Source organism: Erinaceus europaeus, chromosome 4 (assembly GCF_950295315.1).
Source record: "Erinaceus europaeus chromosome 4, mEriEur2.1, whole genome shotgun sequence".
Taxonomy (NCBI): domain Eukaryota; kingdom Metazoa; phylum Chordata; class Mammalia; order Eulipotyphla; family Erinaceidae; genus Erinaceus; species Erinaceus europaeus.
The window spans coordinates 151824886-151851703 of NC_080165.1; positions in this window are offsets into that span (position 1 = coordinate 151824886).

Consider the following 26818-nt stretch of genomic DNA (forward strand, 5'->3'; position numbering starts at 1 on the left):
AGCGTAGGAGCCAGAACAGAGCCCTGGGGGAGGCCACTTGAGACAAGTCTCCATCTGCTAGACTTGTCACCCAGATGTACCCAGAATCTTCTGTTTTGGAGAAGAAACGATATAGTGTTGGCCACCCATGGAGGCAGGCATCTTGAGATCTTGACCAGGAGACCACGGTGTCATAGGCTGCTGTGAGATCAACAAAGACAGCACCCGTCTTTAAATTCTTCTGGAATCCATTTTCAATGTAAGTTGAGAGGGCCAGGGCTTGTTCGCAGGTAGATCTTCCTGGGCGGAAACCAGCTTGGGCGTGTGATAGGAATTTCTCTGTAAGATGAGAAATATGTGACAGAAGCAGCCTCTCAAGGAGTTTGTAACACACGGAGAGGAGAGAAATTTGTCTATAGCTGGCGGCCAGTGTTGGGTCTTTCTTTGGTTTCAAAACCGCTATAATCTTTGCACGATTCCAAACTTTGGGCATAGACTCAGATTCCAAGATGTGGGACAGGAATGAAGTGAGCCACTTCTTTGCCGTGGGGCCCAGGTTAAGAATGAGTTCTGGGGTAATGTTATCATAGCCAGCAGCTGTTCCCGGTTTAACCCTCTTCAAAGCGTCTTCTAGTTCAGACAGTGTAAAGGGAGAGAGTTTTGGAGATGGACAAGATAACCGGATGTGGGATGACCACTCATGGGAAATTTCTCTTTTCCAGACTGGGTCGATCTTAGCACGTCCAACTTGAGTTAGGTGACTCGCCACTGAGTTTGGAGATACGGGAGGATGGGAGACGGGAGGGAGTTGGCTACCGGCACCCAGTCTGTGAAGAAGCTTCCAGGCCTTCCTACTTGAGTGGGTGAAGTTCAGACTTTCTGTGAGTTGTTGCCAGCGGGCTTGGTGTGCTGCATCCAGGGAGGCAATGAGATGGTCGGCCACATCTGGGTCGCCCGACTCATCGTACTGCTTTAGTAGTTGTGATGATTCAGAACAAAGAACTTAAACATAGACAAAGAAAATATCTTCAGTACATGGGGCTGAGAAAACTAGCTCATGTAAAAAAATGACACAAGGTGTGTATCTAGTATCTAGTATTCAGCACAAAATGTCAACTGGATTAAATACGTGGGCATGGTACCTGAAACAGTGCAGTTGTAGAGGTTCTATGAAAATGTGCAGCAGAAAAGAGAAGTATGCAATACCCTTGTATTGTTGTGTGCATCTCAAGATAAGTTTCCCAGCTGCCTTTGGAAACTTAACTCAAATAGCAAGAGAATCAAAAGCAAATGTTATCTATCACATGTGACTAGATCAAGGTAAAAAAAAAATGCAGCAGTGAAATTATCACCAAAAGGAAAAGAAAATCAACCAGCTGAAGGAAAAAAAAGTTATTTGTAAACTAGGCAACTGGCAAGCAGATGACGTATAAAACAGTAACATCGGCAACTCAACAGCAAGAACAAACAGCCATGTTAAAATATATATATATATGGGTGAGGAGGTATGGTATCCTAGTCAAAGAAAGTTGGCTCTCCCCCAGAAAGCAAATATTACACAAATTAACTCAGTGAATTTCACCAGAGAACATCTGGGCTTTCTGCTAACAAAAGGAACATCACAGTCTGAAGGTTGGTGCTTGCTCAGGGACAGATGGAACAGGAAGGGAGGGAGAGGATTCAAGCAAGAATAGGGCACCACATAGTCAGCAGGGGCCATGCTGGCAGTTGCTTCAGATCCATGCAGCGGACTTACAGGGCCCATGTGGCTGTAAAGACAAAGGAGCTTTGGACGCCAGTTAGAGCTCTAGAAGCCACACACTCCAGGGAATTGTTCAGAGGAAGCAGGAAAGGGACACTCTCCTGGCGTCATGGAAGTCTCTCACAGCCTCGGGTGTCACCGCTGCCATGGAGACCCTGGTCATCTGGGTCTGCACGCCCCGCAGGCAAGAAAGGTGACTGAACTCATAGCAGAGTTGCTACTCTGAGGGAAAAGGAATTTAGGGAAACAATCCTATTTACTATTGAACCCCAAAAGACAAAATACCTGGAAATAAATCTAGCAAAGAAGGTGAAGAAACTTTACAGTGAAAACTACAGAACACTATTAAAAGAAAAATAAAGGACCACACACAGAAATGGAAAGACATACTTTGTTCATGGATTGGAAGAACAAATGTCATAAAAATGGGTAGATAGCATAATGGTTATACAAAGAGACTCTCATGCCTGAGGCTCCAAATTCCCAGGTTCAATCCCTCTCAACACCATAAGCCAGAGCTGAGCAGTGCTCTGGTGAAAAGAAAAAAAAAAAAAAAAGGATTTTGGTCCATTCTCCCAGAGAGGGATAAAGAATAGGAAGCTTCCAGTGGAAGTGATGGGACACAGAGCTCTGGTGGTGGGAACTATGTAGAATTTTAACCCTGTTATCTTAAAGCAATGTTAATCATTATTAAATCACTAAAAAAAAAAAAAAAAAAGGAAAAAGTGTAAAAAAGAAATAACCATCCTGCCAAAAGCAATTTAATAAAACTTAAATTAAAAGGGGGGGGGTGTGAATGAAATAGTTAAAAGCATACTTAGCAGAGATTTCTAGAGAACTGGACATGGAATATCAGCAAACTTACTTTGATCCTCCTTACAACAAGAAAATAAAGCAAAAGAATAAACCAAGCCTGCAGGAAAGTGGGCCCCACCCTAAGGTTCCAGGACTGGGGGAAATATAGGCTCTATAGTGGAGATGTGAGGTTCCTGCTGTCTTGGGGTTCAAGAAGACAATGGATAGTTATTGTTATCATCACATTATTTGGTAATTGGGTTAACTTTGAAAGGTCCCTTTGTTAGGGTTTGCTTTATAATACCCAGTGGATCCATACTCCCAGAGAGATAGAGAATGGGAAAGCTGGGAGTCGGGCGGTAGTGCAGCGGGTTAAGCGCAGGTGGCGCAAAGCGCAAGGACCAGCGGAAGGATCCCGGTTCGAGCCCCCGGCTCCCCACCTGCAGGAGAGTCGCTTCCCAGGCAGTGAAGCAGGTCTGCAGGTGTCTGTCTTTCTCTCCCCCTCTCTGTCTTCCCCTCCTCTCTCCATTTCTCTCTGTCCTATCCAACAATGATGACATCAATAATAACTACAACAACAAAACAACAAGGGCACCAAAAGGAATAAATAAATAAATTTTTAAAAAAAATTTAAAAAAAAAGAGAATGGGAAAGCTATCAGGGGAGGGGATGGGATATGGAGATCGGGTTATGGGAATTGTGTGGAGCTGTACCCCTCTCATCCTACAGTTTTGTTAATGTCTCCTTTCTTAAATAAATAATAATAATAATAAAAGAATAAACCAAGCCTCCTCCAATTGTAACTGGGACTTCTGGAAGACATATTTTGGTCAAAATTAAAAATATTACTAGTCAAGGAAGACTCACAAATTGTGTACAGGATGAAAAACAGATGAGGCTGTACTTCTCAAAGAAAGAAAGAAATCAGTGGAAGGGCCCGGTGGTGCCCCTGGTTGAGCACACTTTTTACAGCCCCCTCACCCCCCGTCTGCAGAGGGAAAGTTCCACAGTGGTGAAGCCGGCCTGAGGTGTCTCTGTGTCCCTCTCCCTTCCTCTATCCACCTTTCTTTCAATTGATGGTTGTCTCTATACAAGCAATAAATAAAAGATAATGTATTTTAAATCACTGAATTAATTTAAATATAAAATATTCTCTTGACAAAAATGAAAAGTCCTGCAAAGTGATGGTTCTCTCATTACAGCAATATACTAGGGACTGCATGGCTTATAAATGGCAGAGATTTCTTTCTTTCTTTTTCATTACTCCTATGTACATTAATGGCTTACAGTGTGGTTGCTGGTAAATGGGTCCTCTCTCTCCTCTCCCTCTGGAAGTTCTCCGCAGAAAACTCTCCTCCAGACTCAGACCCTTTTTCCATCACCATGCAGCTCACCCAATCACCTCATCAACGCCTCCTACCTCAGCATCTATTGATTTGGCACAAGAGACAACCAATCCAGATTTGACTTTATTTATTTATTTGATGTTTGTTAATAGTGGGCTACAAGATTATACGATTAGAAAGAAAAGTGTTACACCATACCCAGCTCTAAGTTCCTGTGTCCTGATCCTCTCACTTCCAAATAATAGCCATCAAAGTCTTAGAAACAGTTCAATAAAAGAGCTCAGCAAGCGGGGCCAGCAGTAGCACAGGGGGTTAAGTGCAGGTGGCGCAAAGCATAAGGACCAGCATAAGATAGTTATTGCTACAATCACATTATTGGGCAATTGGGTTAACTTTGAAATATCCCTTTATTAGGATTTTCTGTATAATACCCAAAATCACCATGATGTATGTCCTTTGACATTATCTGTATATAGCTGTGCCACCAGTTGCTTCTGTTCTCCTGGTCTAGGCTTTTGAGAAAGTCAACATACAAAGACTCAGCCTATGTACTAAAAAGAGTCAGTCTGTGCTTTGAAAAGTTTGAAACATGCAATCAATTTTCCCCTCTCATATTATTCAACAGTGATTTATATGACTACAAATTAATAGGAGTGCACATAAACACTATTCCCACCACCAAAGGACTGTGTCCCATCCAACCCCCCCACCTCCCCTCCTCCCCGCCCCATGAAGCTGAACATCCACTCTCACCCTCACCCCAGGATTTTTACTTTGTTGCAGTTCTCCAAATTCAGTCAACTCCTGCTTTTAGTTTCCCTTTCAGATCTTCTTACTCAGCTTCTGTTGATGAGTGGGATCATCCCATACTCATCTTTATCTTTCTGACTTAGCTCACTTAACATAATTCCTTCTAGCTCTGTCCAAGATGAGTCAGAGAAGGTGGGTTCATTGTTCTTAATAGCTGCATAGTATTTCATTGTGTATATATACCACAGCTTTCTCAGCCGCTCATCTGTTGTTGGGCACCTGGGTTGCTTCCAGGTTTTAGCTATCACGAATTGTGCTGCTATGAACATAGGCATACACATGTCTTTTTGGCTGGGTGTTATGGAGTCCTTGGGGTATAACCCCAGGAGAGGAATTACTGGGTCATATGGAAGGTCCTTGTCTAGCCTTGTAAGAGTTCTATAGGAATTTCTAAACTAAAGAAACAATGAGAGCCTTACGTGTGTGTGTGTGTCTATTACTATTTGCACAGATTTATTTAATTTTTAACTCTCCATTGTTATTATTTATTTAGTTTGGAGAGAGACAAAGCCAAACTGAAAGTAAAGGAAATACAGACAAGGAGACAGAAAGAGGGGTCAGGAGAGACATACAGCAATGCTTCAACACTTAAGAAGCTTTTCCCCTCCCCTCTGCAGGTAGGATGTGGGGTCTTGAACCAATATCCTTGTGCACTGTAATGTGTTTGCTACCAACCAGCCCCTAGACTTTTAAATTATAAACTTTAAGCATATGCAGATTGTTTGGAAAATTGCAGTTTGACCTATCTTTCTGTTTCATCTCATTAAATAGTTCTCAATATCATTCATAGGGACTACACACTTCATTATTTCGATGTGACAACATTTATTTAAATTATACTTTGTCATTGGACATTATAACTTCCTCTCTAAGTTTTTTCAGTATTATAAACAGCCATTTAATGAGCATCCTTCTAGCAACATCTTTGCACTTCTTGATAATTTATTTCCAATAAGGATTTGGAAGCATAGTTCTTAAAGTGGTTAAATTCAGCAAATAATACTGCCTAATTCCTATAAAAAATCTATAACAGTTTACATACCTATCAACCATACATAAGAACAATATCAATGGTTATGAATGTTAATTTGAGCATCTAATTTTAATACTGTACAAGAAAAAACACTTAAGAAAACTGAGCTTATAAAGTCGAAAAAAAATCACTACAAGTTAGATTGTTCATACTCATGATGAGCGGTAGCCTGTTAGTTAAAAGGCAAACCTTTAACTCAGGAAAAGACACAAACCCACTAGAAAATTAGCTGTGGGACCATTTGCGTATAAGAACTCAGCTTTGAGGCCCTGGTTCCCACCTGCAGGAGGGAAGTTTCAACAGAAGTGAAACACTGTTGTGGGCGTCTCTCTCTCGCTCCCTTCTATCTTAACAGCTTTGTCTCTATCCAGTCAATGATTACAGAAGTGAAACACTGTTGTGGGGGTCTCTCTCTCGCTCCCTTCTATCTTAACAGCTCTGTCTCTATCCAGTCAATGATTACATAAAACATGAAAAAGAACATTAGTTCTAACTTAAAATTTAAATCAAAAAGAACTTCACATATTATTTATCCTTATAGATTTCTTAAAATTGTATATTCTCTCTTTACAGGAACAAATACTGGTGGACATTTAAATCTCAGCATAGCTTCTCTTTTCTAACTTCTATTGTAACACATACATGTATATATATATATATATACATATATATGTAACAGTTCCATATGAAAAGCACATATGCTTGCTCAATTACCTTTACCAGATTACAGACACTATTTCCAAATCATTTGACACTTTTAAATGCTGCTGATCTCAGCTTTAGTGAGGTCTGATTGCATATAGCACTGTGTGTGTGTGTGTGTGTGTGTGTTTGTGTATTTTTGTATAATTGTATAAGTTGATATATCTTTTAAAATGGCAAATTTGAGGAAACGGCAAACTCATCATTCTCTAGAAGTCATCTCAGTGTCCACTGCAAAGTCTCTTTCCCATCTCTTTGGTGTCACACCCTATTCTGATCCCATAACAGGCAACCACTTATCAGCTATCACTGCAGATACACTGAGCATAGTAGGGGACATGTTGTGGCCTTATATAGCTGATTGGTGTGCTGATTATACAATGTGTGTTATTTTGATCCTATTTTATTCTAATTGATTTCTAGTTTTATATCTTAAAAGTCATTACTATTTTCTTCTTCAATATCTAATCTTCTATTCATTATTTCCAGTGTTTTCTGACAGTAATCATTGTAATTTTTTAAAAGATCTTCTATACCTGTAAATTATTGTAAAAAGCTAAATAGTACATCCAAAATATGTATGAGTAAAGCTCTGACAGACAGGCAGACACATACACACAGATACATTGTTTTTTTATTATCTTTATTTATTGGATACAGACAGCCAGAAATTGAGAGGGAAGGGGGTGATAGTGAAGGAGAGAGACCCCTGCAGCCCTGCTTCACCACTTCCAAAGCTTTCCTCCTGCAGTTGGGGACCAAGGCACTTGAACCTGGGTCCTTGCACATTGTAGGATGTGTGCTTAACCAGGTGCTTCACCACCTGGTGGCCCACACATTATTTCTTTTTTTCTTTATTAGATAGAGACATCCAGAAATTGAGAGGGAAGGGGGTCATAGACAGGGATAGAGATAGAGGGACACCTGCAGCCCTGCTTCACCACTTGTGAAGCTTTCCCCTGCAGGTGGGGACCGGGGGCTTGAACCTGGGTCCTTACGCATTACAACACGTGCGCTTAACCAGGTGTGCCACCACTTGGCCCCCACACATGTTTTCTAATATGTCCAGGAAAGAACATTTGCAGCTATAATTTTTCTTTCTATCTTATCTAGCAGGACAGAGAGAAATAGATACAAATTCATTAATTAAATCTTCTGAAATAATTACTTCTCTTAACACTTCACAAAATAGTATAAGTAGCATAGTTCTTTTTCAACTTCGGCCTGAGAGTGAGATCATCCCATATTCATCCTTCTGTTTCTGACTTATTTCACTCAACATGATTTTTTCAAGGTCCATCCAAGATCGGCTGAAAACGGTGAAGTCACCATTTTTTACAGCTGAGTAGTAATCCATTGTGTATATAAAAACAAGATTAGAAAAGAAAACACAAGTCGAACCTGAAATGGAATTGGAGTATTACACCAAAGTAAAAGACTCTGGGGTGGGTGGGTGGGTGGGGAGAATACAGGTCCATGAAAAATGATGAATGAAATAGTGGGGGTTGTATTGTTAAATGGGAATCTGGGGAATGTTATGCATGTAAAAAAAAAAAAAAGAAGTAGAAACGCAAAGCAGAAATTGACTGAGTTTGGAGTATGGCACCAAAGTAAGAAAGCAGAAGTACACTAGAGTTTGCAGTGAGTACCTCCCTAATACTTCCTCTCCACTTTTCCAAGCTTTGGGTCCATGATTGCTCAACAGTTTGTTTGGCTTTGTATGTTAACTCTCTTTTCAGTCACCAGGTTCCAGGTGTCATCAGGATGCCGGCCAGACTTCCCTGGATTGAAGACCCCACCAATATGTCCTGGAGATCAGCTTCCCCAGAGCCACACCCTACTAGGGAAAGAGAGAGGCAGACTGGGAGTATGGACCGACCAGTCAAAGCCCATGTTCAGCGGGGAAGCAATTACAGAAGCCAGACCTTCCACCTTCTGCATCCCACAATGACCCTGGGTCCATGCTCCCAGAGGGATAGAGAATGGGAAAGCTATCAGGGGAGGGGATGGGATATGGAGATTGGGCGGTGGGAATTGTGTGGAGTTGTACCCCTCCTACCCTATGGTTTTGTTAATTTATCCTTTCTTAAATTAAAAAAAAATTTAAAAAAAAGTAGCATAGTTCTTTTGGAATTTTAGTAAATTCTTTTTTAGAGGATATTATAGAACTTTTTTAAAAATGTGGTTTAGATTTTTTTCCCAGGAAACTTTTTTAGAGAATAGAGTCTAATTTTAAAATGTCATATAATTTCATTAGCCAAAGAAGTTATAAATTGTGCTTCCACAAAAAATAAATTACTAAATTTTTCACTGTTCAGTTGGTCATTGTTCCATGTGTTATTCTTAACGCCAGTATTTTGAAAATGTTATTAGTCTTTTGTAATTTGGTCTTCATTATCATTTGCTAAAACGGCTTTGTCCCTTTGTCTCCTCTCATTGTCTATCTTTATTGTGTTTTTATTTCTGGTCTACTGCTGTTCATCTCTCCCAGAACATGCATTCCTTTACTTCTTTTTTTTTTTTTCCTGTGGTACTTTTTTTTTAAAAGATTTTATTTATTGATAGATGAGAAAGATAGGAGAGAGAGAGAGAACCAGACATCTCTCTGGTACATGTGCTGCCAGGGATTAACCTCAAGACCTCATGCTTGAGAGTCTAATGTTTTATCCACTGTGCCACCTCCCGGACCACGCCTGTGGCACTTCTTTCAGTAATTCTTGTAAGGGGGGGGGGGTTGCTCATGGCAAATTCCTTTGGTTTTTTGATATTTGGGAAGTCCTTTATTTCTCCTTCATTTGAAGGATAATTTTGCAAGATACAAGATGGAATTCCTTTGTTCAAAGCTCTTCTTTTGTGTTTCCTAAGCCCTTAGTGAAATATTCCTTCAATTCTTTAATATTCTTAGATCTTGGAGAGTCCTCATGATAAGCTTTCTGTCATCTTTCCTTGATAATCCCTCTATATCTGTCATTTCCTGGGGTCCCTCTGTTTCATTTATATCTATCTGTTTTGTTTTGTTTTTTTCATATCTGAAAGTTTGTTTGGGGGATGTTTTTGTTTACACATTCATTGTGCTGGTGAGAGAAGAACTTCTTTTTCATATCCTTTAGGAAGTTTAATGGCTTATAGCTTCATTGTCGGTACATGGGCACAGTTTCTCTTCTCACCAATGTAGGTGTCTGCAAAACACTCTCACACCCCAAAAATAACATCACCAGAAACATGTCACTATATCAGAACACTCAGAACATTTTTGGATAATGCTGCTGAAATATCTTAAATCCATAACATCTATAAATATCAATGTCCTGAACTCACCCATTAAAAAACAGAGTAAGTAGGAAGACGGATCAGAAAACTCAACCCAACCTTATGCTGTCTGCAGGAATCCCACCTAACTCAGCAAAGCAAACACAGACACAGAGTGCAAGGATGGAAAACTATCATACAAGCTAACGAACCACATAAAGGGTAGGAACAGCTATTCTCATACCTGGCACAATAGACTTTACAATAAGTAAAGTAACAAAAGATAAGGGCAGACCTGCTTCACTGCTTGTGGAGCGACTCCCCTGCAGGTGGGGAGCCAGGGGCTCGAACCCCGATCCTTATGCCGGTCCTTGTGCTTTACATCACATGTGCTTAACCCGCTGCGCTACTGCCCGACTTCCTCAATATCTGTTTTTGTAGCACCTCTCATGGTATTATGCCTCTCAGTTGGCTTAAAAGATGAAGTCTTTTTCTAAGAAGAACTATTACTTCAAACACGATAGCCTTTGAGCAAAATTTACATAGAATGACTCCTTTTGAGTCTGTAATTTTCAGACATCTGTAAGGAATGTAGAACTTGAAAGTGTTTTGTTTTTTCTTTTTAAAGAGAAAAATAAATGAGTGGTGATTTGGAGTTTGGGTATTAAATGATCAATGTCTGACTAAACTCATTGGTGTATATGTATTTAGTGCCCTGACATTCCTGTGGTGGCTTGTGAACCTGCATACAGATGTGAAAGTACTTCTGCTTACATGCTTCTCTGCAACTCTATCCTTACAAAAACTCTCTTCTTACAAGAATCAAAATCATATTCACAACATTATTTGCGTGATCTTCTTCAGAAACACTATCCACCATTAAAGAGGAAGCATTTTTGTATGTGATAAAAGGTCTTGGTGACTTTATTTTGTACACCCAGAACCCAGTCTGCATGTTTTATGTTCTACTGTTCATGAAGCTGATGAAGATACTTGTCTTTCTCCTCTGTCTGCTCTTCCAGATATCTGATTCTCAGGAGAGCCAGCTGGTTTTGGGTTGTGGCAGCAGCAAGGAGAGCTTCCTTCCCTCTGTGGAACTGTGTGCCTTCTCTGTTTTCCAGCCACACCTACAGGGAACCTCTTCTCAGGAAAGGGGTCTTCTCATCAGTCTCCTTCCCCATGTCAGAGAGGGAAATGTGGTATCTATAAAAATTGCCTTCAAGGTGAGGAAAGATTCTTTCCACACTTGAGCTTTATAAAACACTCAAGGGGCGGGGGTGGGGGGGGTGGGGGGGGTTGGTAGATAGTGCAATGGTTATGCAAAGAGACTTAAATTGCCTGAGGCTCAGAAGTTCCGGGTTCAGGAGTCCGGCGGTAGCGCAGCAGGTTAAGCGCACATGGCACAAAGCTCAAGGACCGGCATAAGGATCCAGGTTCAGGCCCCGGGCTCCCCAACTGCAGGGGAGTCGCTTCACAGGTGGTGAAGCAGGTCTGCAGGTGTCTGTCTTTCTCTCTCCCCTCTCTGTCTTCCCCTCCTCTCTCCATTTCTCTCTGTCCTATCCAACAAGGACATCAATACCAACAACGATAATAACTACAACAATAAAACAATAAGGGCAACAAAATGGAATGAATCAATCAATAAATAAATATTTTAAAATAATAAATAAATAAAAATAAATAAATAATAAGTTCCAGGTTCAACCCCCAGCACCACCTTACTCCAGGGCTGAGCAGTGCTCTGGTGAAAGCAGAGCAACAAACAAAAACACTCAACAAAGGTCTGTAAGGATTGAGTTAATCTAAATGGTTGAGAACCACTTAGTTAACCTAAACTTTCAGCCCAGAGCATGTTTCCCATGGCAGAAGTTTCTCAGCTCCCCTTCTTTTCTCCCGCATCAAGGTCCCAGAAGGAATCTCATCTCTCCCGCCTGCATTTTGTAGCGCTACAGAATATAACAGTCTTAAGAATACATAATTATGTTTGCTATTAGTGGCCTAATAGCAGTTTACAAAAGTATATGATTTCAAGAGTGTAGTTGATTTTTCTTAATATTTCTTTAATTTATTGTTTTTAATAGAGGACATATACAGAAAGATAGAGAGAGAGAAAGAGAGCAAGTATAAAAGAGAACAGAGCATTTAACCAGTCTTTTTCAATGGGCCCTGCTATAAATAAAATGAGAATCTGAGTGTTTTCTGTGTGAATATGTGGTTCATTTTTTTTTTCAAAAATAGTAACTTTGCAAACTTTCTTAACATGACATGTTGTGTTGTTTTCCTACTGGCCTAGACATGAGCTGTTTGTTAGCTTATCTCGCCTGGTACGCATGTAAGGAAGCAGACATGTCTTACCTTATAGTGTGGTTGCCAACTGAAGGTCATCTCCCTGGGAAAGTTCTCTGCACAACATTCTCACCCTAAACCTGTGCAACAGGACCTCTGAGCTCCCGTTTCCGTTCTGTTCCTAGATGCCATTGCTCGCATACAAAATACCACACACAGTTCTGTCCTTATTTCTTAAATTCTACCTATAAAAGTAATATCATTTGCTACTTGTCCTTCTGTTTTTGTTTTTACTCACTTATCTTGATGCCTTTAAGTTCCATCGAAGATGAGACAAAGATGACTTAATCATTTACAACAACAGCTAAGTAAGATTCATATATATAAATACATCACAATTTCCTTAATTACTGTCTATTCTTGGACATCTGGGTTGTCTCCAAGTTTTGTCAATGACAAATTGTGCTGCTATGAACATAGATGTACTTAGATGTATTCTGATAGGTGCCCTTTTTTGCTAGGGGTTTGGGGGAGTAAATCTCTAAGCGAGAAATTGGTGGGTCACAGGGTAAGTTCATTTCTAGTGTCTGAGAAATCTCCAGGCTGTTTTCCACAGAGGTTGAGCCCATTCATAATCCCACCAGCAATGTGAAAGCGTCACTTTTCCCCAGGATCCTTTCCATCAACTGTTGTTACTGTCTTTTAAAACTTTCTCATATATAGATTGTCTAGTTGTTCCTCTGGACTTCCATAAAGTGTCTTTCTTTCTTTTTTTTACTAGCAGGCTTTTTTCTTTCTTTTTTTTAAATACTTATTTATTTTCCCTTTTGTTGCCCTTGTTGTTGTATTGTTGTTATTGATGTCATCATTATTGGATAAGACAGAGAGACATGGAGAGAGGAGGGGAAGACAGAGAGGGGGAGAGAAAGACAGATACCTGCAGACCTGCTTCATCGCCTGTGAAGCGACTCCCCTGCAGGTGGGGAGCCGGGGGCTCAAACCGGGATCCTTAAGCCGGTCCTTGTGCTTTGCGCCATGTGCGCTTAACTTGCGGTGCTACCACCTGCCTCCTTTTCATGAAGTTTCTACCCATGTCCTCATCCCATCTTCTAATGGACTTGTTTGATTTTGTTGTTGTTGCTGTTAAGTTTACTGAGTATGTTGTAGATTTTTTTGTTATTAGTCCTTTATAAGAAGCATGTTTTTATAGGGATCTCCCAAGCTGTAGGGTATCTTCTGTTTCTGTGAAGGAACCCTTTGTTGTGCAAACACTTTTTAGCTTGATGTAGTCCTGTTTATTTATTTATTTTCCTTGTCTATTTGACCTGAGTCTTTGAAGACATTTTTGAAGTTAAATGTGATTCTTAAATTTACAGCCATTTTAATTCTTTCAGATTAAAACATACAGGGATTGTATTAGTGTCACAACATACAGTAAATTTTAATTAAAACAATATCAATACCTTTCTCTATCCTGTATTTAACAAGCACACAAATTAAACATTACACTCAGCCAAGGTACAAATGACTTCAATTAGTTGGTTACATGACACAGTTCATGTAGGGATTTAAGAAGCTCATTTAATATTATATTTACACTAAGAATCACTTTCTCAAGAATAAATGGCTAGTAATAGTTTCATATATTTAAGCCAAATTAGTCATGATGATATGAGTTAGACCTGAGTGCTTGGTAACAGGTTTTTTTTCCTTCATCATTGTATGAAAACGTTACTTGGATTGCTTTTATGCTGGGGCATCTATACATTGTCTTTGCAAAAAGTGCAATACTTTCTCCAAAAAATTTTCCACCTAAATATATATATGCATATATGTAGACATATATATGTCTATATATAACTCCTCTGAAAAACTTCTAAGCCATTTCAGAAATAATATTAAAATTTAGAGAAGCCAGTTATTAAGGTGAACCAAAGTTGAGAGTCACTGCTTAAATTAAAGGTACTTTTCTTGATCAACAGAAAAAAAAATGATGGTTTGACAACAGTTCAGCATGGGCCAGCTATTTGTTTGTTTTTATAGAAATATCCAGTGACATTCAAAGGGAGGCTGGGCCATCTGACCATGGCAGTTCGCCAAGGAAAGCAGCCGTGCAGCTTGATGAGCTCTGGTGTTATGGCTGCCATGATGCTGAATTCAGGAAATAATTTTTGCTGCATTTCCCTCTTCTCCTTTTCTTTGAATCTTTGATGGATCTATAATAATTATATTTTATAAGAATGCCACTGGTGACGGAAGTGCTTCTCCTAATGCAGAGGCTGTAAAGCTATCAGGAAAGCTTTAAGCAAATGTTATCTGTTTTACAGAAGAAATCAATTACCCACAGATTGCTTAAACCAGTGACAGGCATGGGGAGGAATAAAATGTGTTAAGTAGAAAAGTTACTGCCATCAACATGTAAGGAACTGCGTGATATATGGAAGCAATCACTTGTTCAATTTACCTTCAAAACTAAAACAAGTTCTTCTGCATTCCAAATAAACATGAACCTCTCTCTGCAAAGGGAACAATTTCCAACTCCATGGAAAGAGTACTATGTAAATTTTAGCCAGCGATAGTGCCATTAGGAGCTCAGGACCAGCTTTTCAGAGATAAAGTGTGTGAACTACTTAACATACTTATTTCAAGCTAGGTATCAGTTCGTCTTCATCTGCCTGAAACTCAGCATTATATAATTTTCCAGGTATGCCTGAAATAAAAGGAAACTACCAGAAAATAATCCACACTTGGTAGTTTTCTCTACATTGTATCAAAGTGTAATAGATTTTGTTCAAGTAAAACTTAGCACCTATGAGGTTTAATATGTATTACTCTACAGATAAAATATTTTAATTTTCTTTAGTAGCCAGAAGAGATTCAGAGTGGACCTTCTTTTGTTGTTGTTTGTTTAAAGGAGAAAATGGGCTGTTTCAATGGGGCTCTGACAATTCCTGTGGAGGAAATTGTGGTTCTCAAGGTTCATGAAAGCTTCTAATTACTCAGGTGGAGTTTGTCATCTTGCTTGTGAAACAAGACCGCCATTTTTAGTTCTTTATCCTGCCAGTTCTCCTGAGACTTGCATTGTCTAATTCCATTTTGAAAGCAAATTAATTCAAATCACATATAACATAAAAGTGATTTCTTAATATTGCAAAACAGAAATCATTTTACCAGATGTGCCCTGAGAAGTGCCAAGCACAAATATCAAGTTCTGTGTCTGCCGTAGTGGGTGGTGGGCACTGACAGCCAGGGCGCCACACCTGCCTAATAAAGGACTCCTTTCTGCTCGTTTTACTTTCTTATTTTTATTTTTACAACTGAGAAATGTTGAGAAGGATTTGTTCACATGATCTTTTAATAGAACCTGGAGTCATATACCAGCTGGCCTGTATCATTCCTATACAATATTCTGAAGGAGAGTTCTATGTTGATTGTTTTTTTCACGGGGATAAGATATCTATATTCAGTTTCCATTGCAAGTCAATTGTTCTTTATGCATACATGTTAATGATAAATGTGAACTATTATGTTTTTGAAACATCCGTCAGCTAAATTTCCTTTAAGGTGAGACACCATCATAGGCCACAGGAAACAACACTGTGAAAATTCTCCAGTAAAAGACAACATAGATAATGTGTGTTCTTTTTTTTTTTTTTTTTTTGTCCCTGCAAAATGATCAGGTTGATAGAATAGTGATGTCCTACTGATTATTCAGGGCTGACGTTCCAGCAAGAGAATGCATTCTTAAAATATGAACTTGAAGCTCAAATATTAAATATGCATTTCCTCCTATGGGACACGTTGAAATGCCACACGCCTCTGGAGAGAATGACCCAGCCACGTTAATTTTTTTTTCTCCCTCTTGCTCTTCTTTTCCAAAAAAAAAAAAAAAAAAAAACAACCCAGTGAGTATGTGATGTGCAGTGAACCAGATCAACAGTGTGGCTCAAGCTGTCTCCTTAGCTGCTTGGCAAAAGAAAGGATAAACTATAAAACTCCCTCCCACAGCTTCCAGCTCCTACTTCCCACATGTCCACATCCTCTGTCACCTCTGGCACTGTTACTGACCCAGGGAAGCCAAACTAAAAGATGATATGTTTGCTGCCTTTGCCCTTGTCCTGAGGGGCTGCACATTATCCTAGCAAGTATCGGGAGCCATTTCTGGGGGATATTTGTCACCCACGAAGGCCTTTGGAACAAATGGAATGGGCAGCGAATTACAAAAATGTCATTCTCTAAAGGAAATGGATGAAGGCTTTTGTTCTCCAGTAATAAATAGATACCATAGGCTTATAACACTATTTTTATATTAAATCTGACAGGGTTACTATTTCTAGTTCATTAAGGGAACAGCTTGAAAACTCTTTCTGTACTTAAAAAAAATAATGTTGTTCCTCACTTCTTCCAAGTAATAAATATAAACAATACCTGGCAGTAGATTCTAAAAATAAATAAATAAATAAAGTAAATCTCAGACCATGATTAATTTCAAGTTACTTTTACTAATGATTGTTTTACAAATGGACAAAAAATCATTTTAGGGATGGATTCTAAGATTATAAATGGATTATATAAGAGGTACTTACGAATGAATTTTGAAAGTCTGATTTATACCTAGCCCTCCTTCTTTATAAATCACAAATATATCACTTTCTTTTCTCACTTTTCTCACACATTGTAGGTTTACAGAGCATGATGATAAATATTCCATGGACAGAGGTCAAGCTAAGGATAATAACTCAACTCCTTAAATGAAAGCTTCAGAGTACATCTTCTGTGTTTCACAGCAGCACACAGGGGTCATGATGACAGTGTCCCAGACTACAGAGCATAATGTGTGCTAACGTCTTTGAGTCTCATCACATTCCTTAAATGGGTCCATAGCTGCTCTTTGAAGTGGAACTGGAGTGAGAGACATCACAATGCCTGCGAAGAAACAACACTGCTTTTGGATAGACTCAGTCAGGTGCTTTCTTAGGTTAATGTGAGGATTCTTCTGCCAGATAACCATTTCCAGTCTAACAGACAAATCTCTTTTTTTCTTTTTCTTTTTTTTTTTTTAGGGATTTAATAATGATCTACAAGAATGTGGGATAACAGGGGTACAATTCCACACAGTTCTCACCACCAGAGTTCTGTGTCTCATCCCCTCCATTGGAAGCTTCCCTATTCTTTATCCCTCTGGAGCATGGGCCAAAGATCTTTATGTAACTAACATATCCTATGGTTTCAATTACACAACGGTTTTAGATGTAAGCCTCTTATTTTTTATTTTTTTAATTTATTTTTTATTTAAGAAAGGATAAATTAACAAAACCATAGGGGAGAAGGGGTACAACTCCACACAATTCCCACCACCCAATCTCCATATCCCACCCCCTCCCCTGATAGCTTTCCCATTCTCTATCCCTCTGGGAGTATGGACCCAGGGTCATTGAGGGTTGCAGAAGGTGGAAGGTCTGGCTTCTGTAATTGCTTCCCCGCTGAACATGGGCGTTGACTGGTCAGTCCATACTCCCAGTCTGCCTCTCTCTTTCCCTAGTAGGGTGGGTCTCTGGAGAAGCGGAGCTCCAGGACACATTGGTGGGGTCTTCAGTCCAGGGAAGCCTGGCCGGCATCCTGATGGCATCTGGAAACTGGTGTAAGCCTGTTTTATATGCTAAACATATTCTGTAAGATAAAGTCCTAAAAATAATTCATGGGGATAGTTTAATGATAGCTAACTTGACTCATTAGTTTACCAGTGAAAACCATTCATAATTATGATGCATTTTTTGTGAAAAATTTTTAATAGTGGAATATGTCGATGTTTGCAGATTCCTTACTTGTATTACATGGGACTCTGGTGTAGATACACTGTGCTTTGTGTCTTTTAAATGTGTGCATGCAGTGGCCTTGAGATGGGGCAGCAGATGCAGCACTGGCCTCTCACACAGAAGATCTCCAGGTCAGGCGCCAGAGTGATGCACTTCACCCGCCATTTCTCTCATTAGATAAATTAAATAAATAAAACTTAACTACTTTGTTTACTTTTATCAGGGAAATAATTAGAAAGAGGGGGAAAGATAAGAGTGTATTCAGCTTTGGAAAATGGTTTTACCAAAGACTGAAGCTCTTGGGTCTCAGACATGCAAGTCCAGGAGGCTCTGACACTGAGGTTTCTCTCCATCCATCACACTGCACATCTTAAATGGGTCAGTATGTACCCACATTTGGACAGACTTAATAAGCTAAAACTGGGCCAAGAATGTATCTCAGTTGTCAAGCATACACTAAGTGTGTGCGATGCCTTGGGTTTGATCCATGATTTCAGTGAACTAAAATCTAAGAAAACCAGTTCTAATTTTCATTCAGATTAGAGTCATTTTAGAGGCAAATGATGCTAAAAAGTAAACTATTTTATGTATATTTTCTGGACATCTGCTTTTGTCTCATTCTTTGTAATTTTTCTTTTTTTTATTTGTTTTTTCCCCTTTTGTTGTCCTTATTGTTTTACTGTTGTTGTAGTTATTATTGTTGTTGTTATTAATGTCATTGTTGTTGGACAGGACAGAGAGAAATGGAGAGAGGAGGGGAAGACAGAGAGGGGGAGAGAAAGACAGACACCTGCAGACCTGCCTCACCGCCTGTGAAGCGACTCCCCTGCAGGTGGGGAGCTGAGGGCTCGAACCCGGGTCCGTTCTCTGCCAGTCTTTGCGCCTGTGCCTTGTGCGATTGATGCACTGCGCTACCGCCCGACACCCCCTTTCTTTTCTTTCTTTTTGCTTTTTAGCGTCTGGACACGTGCTTGACTTTACAAGCTCCCTGATTCTGTGCACTGTCTTAGGAGCACTGCGGGTGCAAGGATTCGTTCAAGAACCGTGTGGGTCCATCAGCCGCCAAGACAGCTCACTGAGGTAGCTTGTTCAGTCTTGAGCATGACTTAGCAGCAGCATTCCCCCTCTGTAGGGACTGCAGCTTTGGTGTGGTGGTGTCTTTCTCTCTGTCTCTCTACCTCTGTCTCTGTCTTTATATCTAAAGAAGTCAGCCTGGAGTGGGGAAGCCCCAGTGAGTGACAATTAAAAAAAGAAAAGAAAAGAAAAGAAAATTAGTTCACATCTATCCGGTGCCTGGGATCAAACTCTGGACCTCACACTTGTGAAGTCCAGAGCTCCAGCACCGTCCCACCTTCCGGACGGCTCTTGTTTGCACATTTAACCTCCAGGTGGGCCTGTTTCATCTCTACTCCTACAGTGTGATACTGAGAGATTGCACATACCCACCCCACAGGTTTGTCCCTGTGGTTTGCAAGGAAGCAGGCTTGACATGTGCAAATTCCTTGAGTAAGTCTGCTGACCGAAGTAAGGAAATGTTTGAGAAGCATGTAAGGAGAAAGTGGTAAATGCTTTTTTCTTTTTTATCTCCTTTGCACGTACAAAGTGATGACTCACAGGCTTCATCTTTCTATCACTAATAGAATAGACAGCTTACACAGAAGCATAGTAGAGAAAAAGAATTTCATTAGTAGGAAGATTGCTAAAATTTTGCTTTGAATAAAGAGTTGAATAATTGGTTTTTCTGTTTATCTTAGAACTGGAGCAGATTGCATCCTATTTAATTTTATTTTGTTCTGACCCATCCAAAGGAATGGAAGTGCAGATTAAAATCAATATTTTCATTCTCTGAATACTCAGTATTTAAAAATTGTCTTCTTGGGAGTTGGGCGGTAGCACATCGGGTTAAGCTCGGGTGGCACAAAACGCAAGGACCGGGGTAAGGATCCCGGTTTGAGTCCTTGGCTCTCAACCTGCAGGGGAGTCGCTTCACAGGTGGTGAAGCAGATCTGCAGGTGTCTGTCTTTCTCTCCCCCTCTCTGTCTTCCCCTCCTCTCTCCACCTTTCTGTCCTATCAAACAACAATGACATCAATAACAACAACAATAATATCTACAACAATAAAACAAGGGCAACTTAAGGGAATAAATAAATAAATAAAAATTGTCTTCTTCCTTTATCTGACTTCTCAAGTAAATACTTTTCCCAAAGGCCACTAATTCTAATCATCAATACTAAGGATTTTTATAAACTAAACTGACTTTTCGAAATGTTTTACTTATTGTGTAATTTAGACATCAGATCTAGAACTGAGCTTCCCTCTTCCAGAGTGTCTTCCTTTGTTTTCCTCAGCTTTATACTCTGGGAAGAAGTAATTAAAAGGTCATAGAACAAGTGTGGGATCATGAGGAAAGGTACAGAAAGGGTATTATGCTTGCTCCAAAGATGGAAAAAGAGAAACAGCAGTGATGACAAGCATGAAGAAACGTTTCTCCATCTACTGGTGAAATTAAAGATTGTTTGGCTACATCTGAACCAAGGGTTTTGCAGTAAGGAAACCAGACAATATGAAGCAGATGAGCAGCAATGGGAAGCCTGTGACCTCCGTGAGGCTCAATGAGTCCCGTTGCCCTAGTGCCAGGAGCCTCCTCCACAGGGCCATCCTCGCGGCTGGGTAGCCATCTTGCAGAAAGGGAGCCATCACCAGAGCCGCTGGGCTCAGGAAGAGTGCGGGGAAACAGTTGCTGATGACTGTCCAACTGACTGGATGAATTTGAGTGATTCTGCAGTGAGAACACCTCTCTCTGAATACCTATCTCCTGGCAGTGGTAGGCCAGAGAATACTCTGATAAGGAAGCCTAGGAATATTTTATAAAGTAATCTCTAATCCTTTAGTGAATATTCAAAAAACAAATGCCAGAGCATTGAGATTCGAAGCTCTAGTGTCACCTGCACAGAGGATTTGGCTACGTTTGTCTGGTGAGTGTTTAATCAAAGCAGGAATTAACGTATGGAAAATAAAGCCTCAGCAAGAATCGTTTATAGTTTGAAGAACTGTATTTTCGAGAGTAACCAAACCAGGGTTAAAGAGCACATTCTTTTCTTCCTTTATTTATGTGAGTCAGTCGGGACCTGGCTCCTGCAGGATTCCATCTCCACTGCACTAGGGCAGCTTCTTCAGCCCTACGAAGTGCTGAGAATCTGAGCCACGGACATAGCGAGACAAACACACTACTACTGAACTATTCCTTCCCCTCACTTCCCTCCCTCCTTCCTTCCTTTCTCCCTCCCTCCCTTCCTTCCTACCTCCCTCCCTCCCTCCCTCCCTTCCTTCCTTCCTTCCTTCCTTCCTTCCTTCCTTCCTTCCTTCCTTCCTTCCTTCCTTCCTTCCTTCCTTCCTTCCCTCCCTCCCCTTCCCTTCCCTCTCCTCCCCTCCTCTCTCCTCTCCTCTCTCTCTCACTTTCTTTATTTCTTCTTCCTATAAACAAAATGGAAGCATGGAAGTTAATTATAATTTTGCTTTAATCAGAAAAAATCTGAGGAGGGGCCTGGGCAGTGGAACACCTGGTTAAGTCGTCAGGCACTAGGACCAAGGTTCAAGTCCCTGCTCCCCACAAGTGGCAAAGCAGATACTGAAAGTGTCTCTCTTCTTCCTGGTCTCTCTCTTAATCTATCTTTGTTCTATTACATAAAATTAAAAAAAAAAAAAGGAAAAAATGCCCACCAGGAGTGGTGAGTTCATTCTGCAGGTACCATCTAACAGTAGTAACCCTGGTGGCATAATCATAATAAATTTTAAAGTTTGAGGAATTTCTTTCTGTATTAATCTTATTGAAAACGTAAATTCTGGTTTTGAGACTCCCCTCCTGCAGGGGGGAGCTTTACAGTTGGTGAGGCAGGTCTGCAGGTGCCTCTCTTTCCCTCTCCCTATCTCCCTTCCGCGCTCAGTTTCTCTCTGCCCTGTCAACTAAATTAGAAATAAAAAATAATAATAATGGCCACCAGGGTCCTAGCAAAGAACCCCAGCTTAGAAAGCCCTCATGACAATAATAAAAAAAGTAAATTCTGGTCCTGTTAGTCCTTTTAGTCTGGTCCAGTTGTCTTTTGTCTTGTCCTGCTCACCTCTCCCATAATTAACTGCTGTTCAGTTAGACAGCAGGCCCTCCTGACTTCAACTTTTCAGAATTTGTAGTGTCTGTGTATAACTGCACATTAGAGTTGCTTTTATTCTAGCCTAAGTATTCGTGCTATCTTATGTAGAATGCTACCAGAAAAAGTGATTGTTTGAGATTTATGTCTCTGGGGCCAGACAGCGGCACATCTGGTTGAGCGCACATGTTACAATGTGCAAGGACCCAGGTTCAAATCCCCCAGGTCCCCACCTGCAGGAGGAACACTTCAGGAGTGGCGAAGCAGGGCTTCTCTCGCCCTCTCTATCGCCCTCCCCTCTGGGTTTCTCTCTGTCACTATCCAATAAATAAAATAATAAAAAATATTTTTAAAAAAGAGAGATTTATGTCTTTTTTTTTGAAACAGAGAGAGATTAGAGTTATGCTAAAACCAGTGATACAGTCTGGGGCCTCACACATGTAAACTGTGCACTTTACCCACTGAGTTGTCCAGCCAAGAACCACATTCCCAACTGATAAAAAAAAAAAAATCAGAATCAGCATATCTACTCCGAGTCTCATTCTCATTCCGTCTACATTGTCTGCTGCCAAAAATGAGCTATGGAAATTCCCCCCTTCCCCACACCAGCATGGCGGGACTCCAGGCAGCACCTGAGTCACAGGGCTACACCATGATCAGCCACTGGAACATTCTGTCTCCTCATTCATTAAGGCGGCACCTCTTAGAACAGTTGATATTTTGAAAGCACTTGAATAGTCTGCAAGGTTTCTCCAAGCTACTTGTCATCGTGTGTTTCCTTCCACGAAGAGACTTTTGGTGGATGTGTTTCCTAACAACATCTAAATAATATGAAAGGCAAAATATGCTACCCTCTGAATTTGCTGACATGTAGAATGTGTACTCAATAATATTTAGAATGCCGCTGTATTTCCAACGTGATTAATTCTTCTTCATAAAAAGTATGGCTATGGGCTAATGTTATCACTTTATCCACAAGTGATTTGCAAGTGTAATTGATTTTAAATTATGTATAATGAAATTGATCTAGATAGTTTTTCTTTAAATCATTTCCTAAAGAGATGGGATTGATACTTATTAAACTATGGCCCCTTCTTAATTTTCAGTGATAATCTGAATGAGGTAGGACACATCACTAACATCTAGTAAGATGAGATGCCACTTACCTCCGTCATGTACAATTTGAAAAGGGAAGGAGGCTGCTGTTTCTAATTGGTTCAACCTGTACTTATCAAAGTTGACACAAATGACTAATCTTTTTCAGGCTTCCTTTCCAAATTCAACTTTGAACTGCCACATGGTAACGGCAGCCCATTACCAAAATTACAAAGTCAGTCTTAATATGAGCATTATATATATATATAAATATATGTGTGTGTTTGTGTTTAATATAGAGTTCTTCAAATCATAATGTATTAATTAGCAACATGATATAGTAAGATAAGATCAGATTACTTATTGAACTAATTTAATTTGCACAGTGGCAGCTAACTTAAAGGAAGCATTCTCTTTTCAAGATTGTTTTTAGCAATCGGCATCAATAATTACTAGTCTAGAATCTGAAAACAGTCTCATTCCTTTACTCTCTTTTAATGGGACCGTTTGTGACCTTTCTACCTATAGTGAAGAGAGAAAATAATGTTTTTAATAACGAGAGGAAGAAACGACAAGCTGAAAACCTGCTAGAAAGGAAAAGCGAGTCATCGTTTCTCGGCTTAGCACCACGTCCGTCATCTCTGTGTGCTGTGCCCACAGTTGGTTCTTCAAACATGGACCTGAGTGCTACGCAGCAGCTGGCAGGAGCAGACCTGAAAGTGCACCTGGGACAAACTCAGGACAAAGCCAGGCTAGACTGAGTCCCAGGGGCCACAAGCCTATGCGTTCAGGTACTGGCGTGTTCTGCAGAAGCAAGCAGTCCATTCATCCCTAAAAATTAGAGAGCAAAGAAAATAAAGACCTTCGACCCCAAAACAAAAGTCAACCTTTAACAACCTTTTATGTAGAAAGGCACAAAAAACATAACTATTAATATATTTTGAGAATAATGTGAAAAGAACTAGAAAGAAACACATTGGGGAAAAGAAAAAGAAAAAAAAATAACGGGGCCAGCTGGTGGCTCACCTGGGCCAGTGCACATGTTATAATGTGCAAGGACCAGAGTTCAAGCCCCTGGTTCCCACCAGCAGGGGGAAATCTTTGCGAATGGTGAAGCAGGGCTGCAGGTATCTCTCTGTTTCTCTGTCTCTCTCTATCAACCCTTTCCCTCTCAATTTCTGGCTGCCTTTACCCAATAGGTAAATAAATAAAGATAAGAAAAGAAAGTTCTAAGAAGAAACAAAACTACTAGCAAACATTGAGAAGTCCAAAACTTATCAATAACAGAAACTATTTCAAAGTTGTTGCATAGATATTCCACAAGATATTCAAGTTAAATAATTATATCCATAAGTGAAAGACAATAATGGATACAGTAGTGAAAAAGAAAAAGAAAGTAATGGGGAAAATGTGATAGTTGCTTTTTTATTAATATCAATAGTGCTGTTATACATAAGATAAAGTGTTTCAATCAGTCAGCATTAGCGGTCTCATCAATCTGTGATGATCATGTTATTAGCATGACACATATTCTAACCATAAATTATACAGGGATAAATAAACATGTTAATAATTGAGTGAAATAGTTGTTGCCAAGTTAAAGTCACACTATCATGTGAGATGTTCACCTTACCTAGCTTTCAAATGACAGAAACTTATAGCTTATATTTGAATTAAAATAACATCTAACATGCAAAACTTTCATCAGAATTGCTAATATCATAGTGTTCCTGAGTTTATTTTCTCTTAGATCCACAGGTACGTTTTATGTTGCTTAATACTCTTCTTCAACCACACACACACGCACACACACACACGCACACACACACACACACACACACACACACACACACACACACCTCTCAGTGATGATTTTGGCCTAAGGTGAGAAAACATTGACCAACTAAACCATTTACACTCTATAAAAAAGAAGCATCCATGTTTCTATATAAACTAAGGTTTAATTCTAATGAATGTATTTTGGAATAGTGAAATTCATTAATTCTATTTTGGTTTAACTTACTGTGCTTTTCAGTATTGCTTTAAAACTCATTATTTAACAGAAACTAATATATATTAGTTTATTATGTATACATATATATGCTTTAGCTTCTTTGTTTTGTGTTTTATACTCTAATCAAGATTTAAAAAAAAAAATCCAGAACTAATTAGACAACTTAAAGCATGATGTCCAGAAATTCTGGTCAAAGCACTGGGTTATCTTGGGTTGTTTTTTTTATCCTTACTACAAATATTGTTCCAGGTTTATCCTTTGATACGAGAAACTATTCAGAATATAATGACATGCATGGAGTAATTAATGTAGAGTCGGTTAAAATACCAATTTTTGGTTAAAAAATAACAATTTGAACAAGAAAGTTGGGGTTTTTTGTAAAAAAAAAAAAAAATCTAAAGAAGATATTCCAGAATGTTTTAGCCAGTGTTACCTTCCTTGAATTAGCTATACGCCCATGGAGAATAGGGTTTCCAACTATATGATGAAATTTAAAACAATACAGTACTGTTAATCTCATATACATTTGTAGATACCTAATGATTTAAGGAGTTGGAATTCACAGTTTAATAAACAGACCAGAGTCCTTCTTTTTATTTTCTATAATCTCATATGTGAATATCCATCTGTTAAATAAGAAGAACATGATTTCCTCTTGGCCCATTAATACCTAGTAGGGAATTAAATGATAAAAAAGTAAAAATAAAATAAGAAGCAAATCAAGAATAAAAATAAGTATAAAGAAATTGCAAATATAAAGAAGATGTTAGTTTCCATAAATTAAGAATTTTTGTTAAGTTACTTACTTTCCATTAGTTAGTTTCCATAAATTAAGAATTTTTGTTAAGTTACTTACTTTCCATTAGTTTCCGTAAATTAAGAATTTTTGTTAAGTTACTTACTTTCCATTAGTTAGTTTCCATAAATTAAGAATTTTTGTTAAGTTACTTACTTTCCATTAGTTTCCATAAATTAAGAATTTTTGTTAAGTTACTTACTTTCCATTAGTTAGTTTCCATAAATTAAGAATTTTTGTTAAGTTACTTACTTTTCATTTTTCTTTTCTATCCTTATTTCTTTTTCACATTTCTGTCTGTCCGTCTGTCTGTTTTACCGGACACAGAGACACTGAGCGGAACACCTCTGTAGCCCGGTAAGGCAGGAAACTGAACCTCTCAGGGCTGAGGTAGGAAGGTCCTATGTCCCACCACTGAGTCATTTCTTCAGCAACTCTCTCCATCTAACTGAAATTAAATTAAATTAAATTAAAATGAAATCCCTAGTCACTCAGACTATTCTCTATTTCTATTTTCTATTTACTATTTACTATTTTCTACTTTGAACCAAGCTTACTGCACATTTTTAAAAAAGTTCTTTCTACATTCACAGGAAAATTTGTTTTTCACTTCTGTTGGTTCTCTTCCACAAACCCTTCTTCCTTAGTTAAGTCGTAGAAGAAAACAAAAGTTTCAAAAGTATAATGAATATTAACTTTCCCAAAGTAAGATGAAATAATGAGGGTTTTTTTTTCTTAAACAGCAATCTCTCTCTCTTGCCTATCTCATAAGTCATTAATTGTGGTGTATTTCCTCTTTTTTGAAAGAAAATCCAGAGATTTTCCACATCTGAGTATCATTATGAAGTCATTCCTTAACCTAAAAAAAAAGGGGGGGGGGGGATAGTATGTTTGTGAATTCAGTTGAAAAAAAAAGCACAGTGGTTTTGCTGGTCGCTGCAGTATCTTTGGAAACAGCAACCAAAAAATAACCAGGAGAAGGTTCCTGG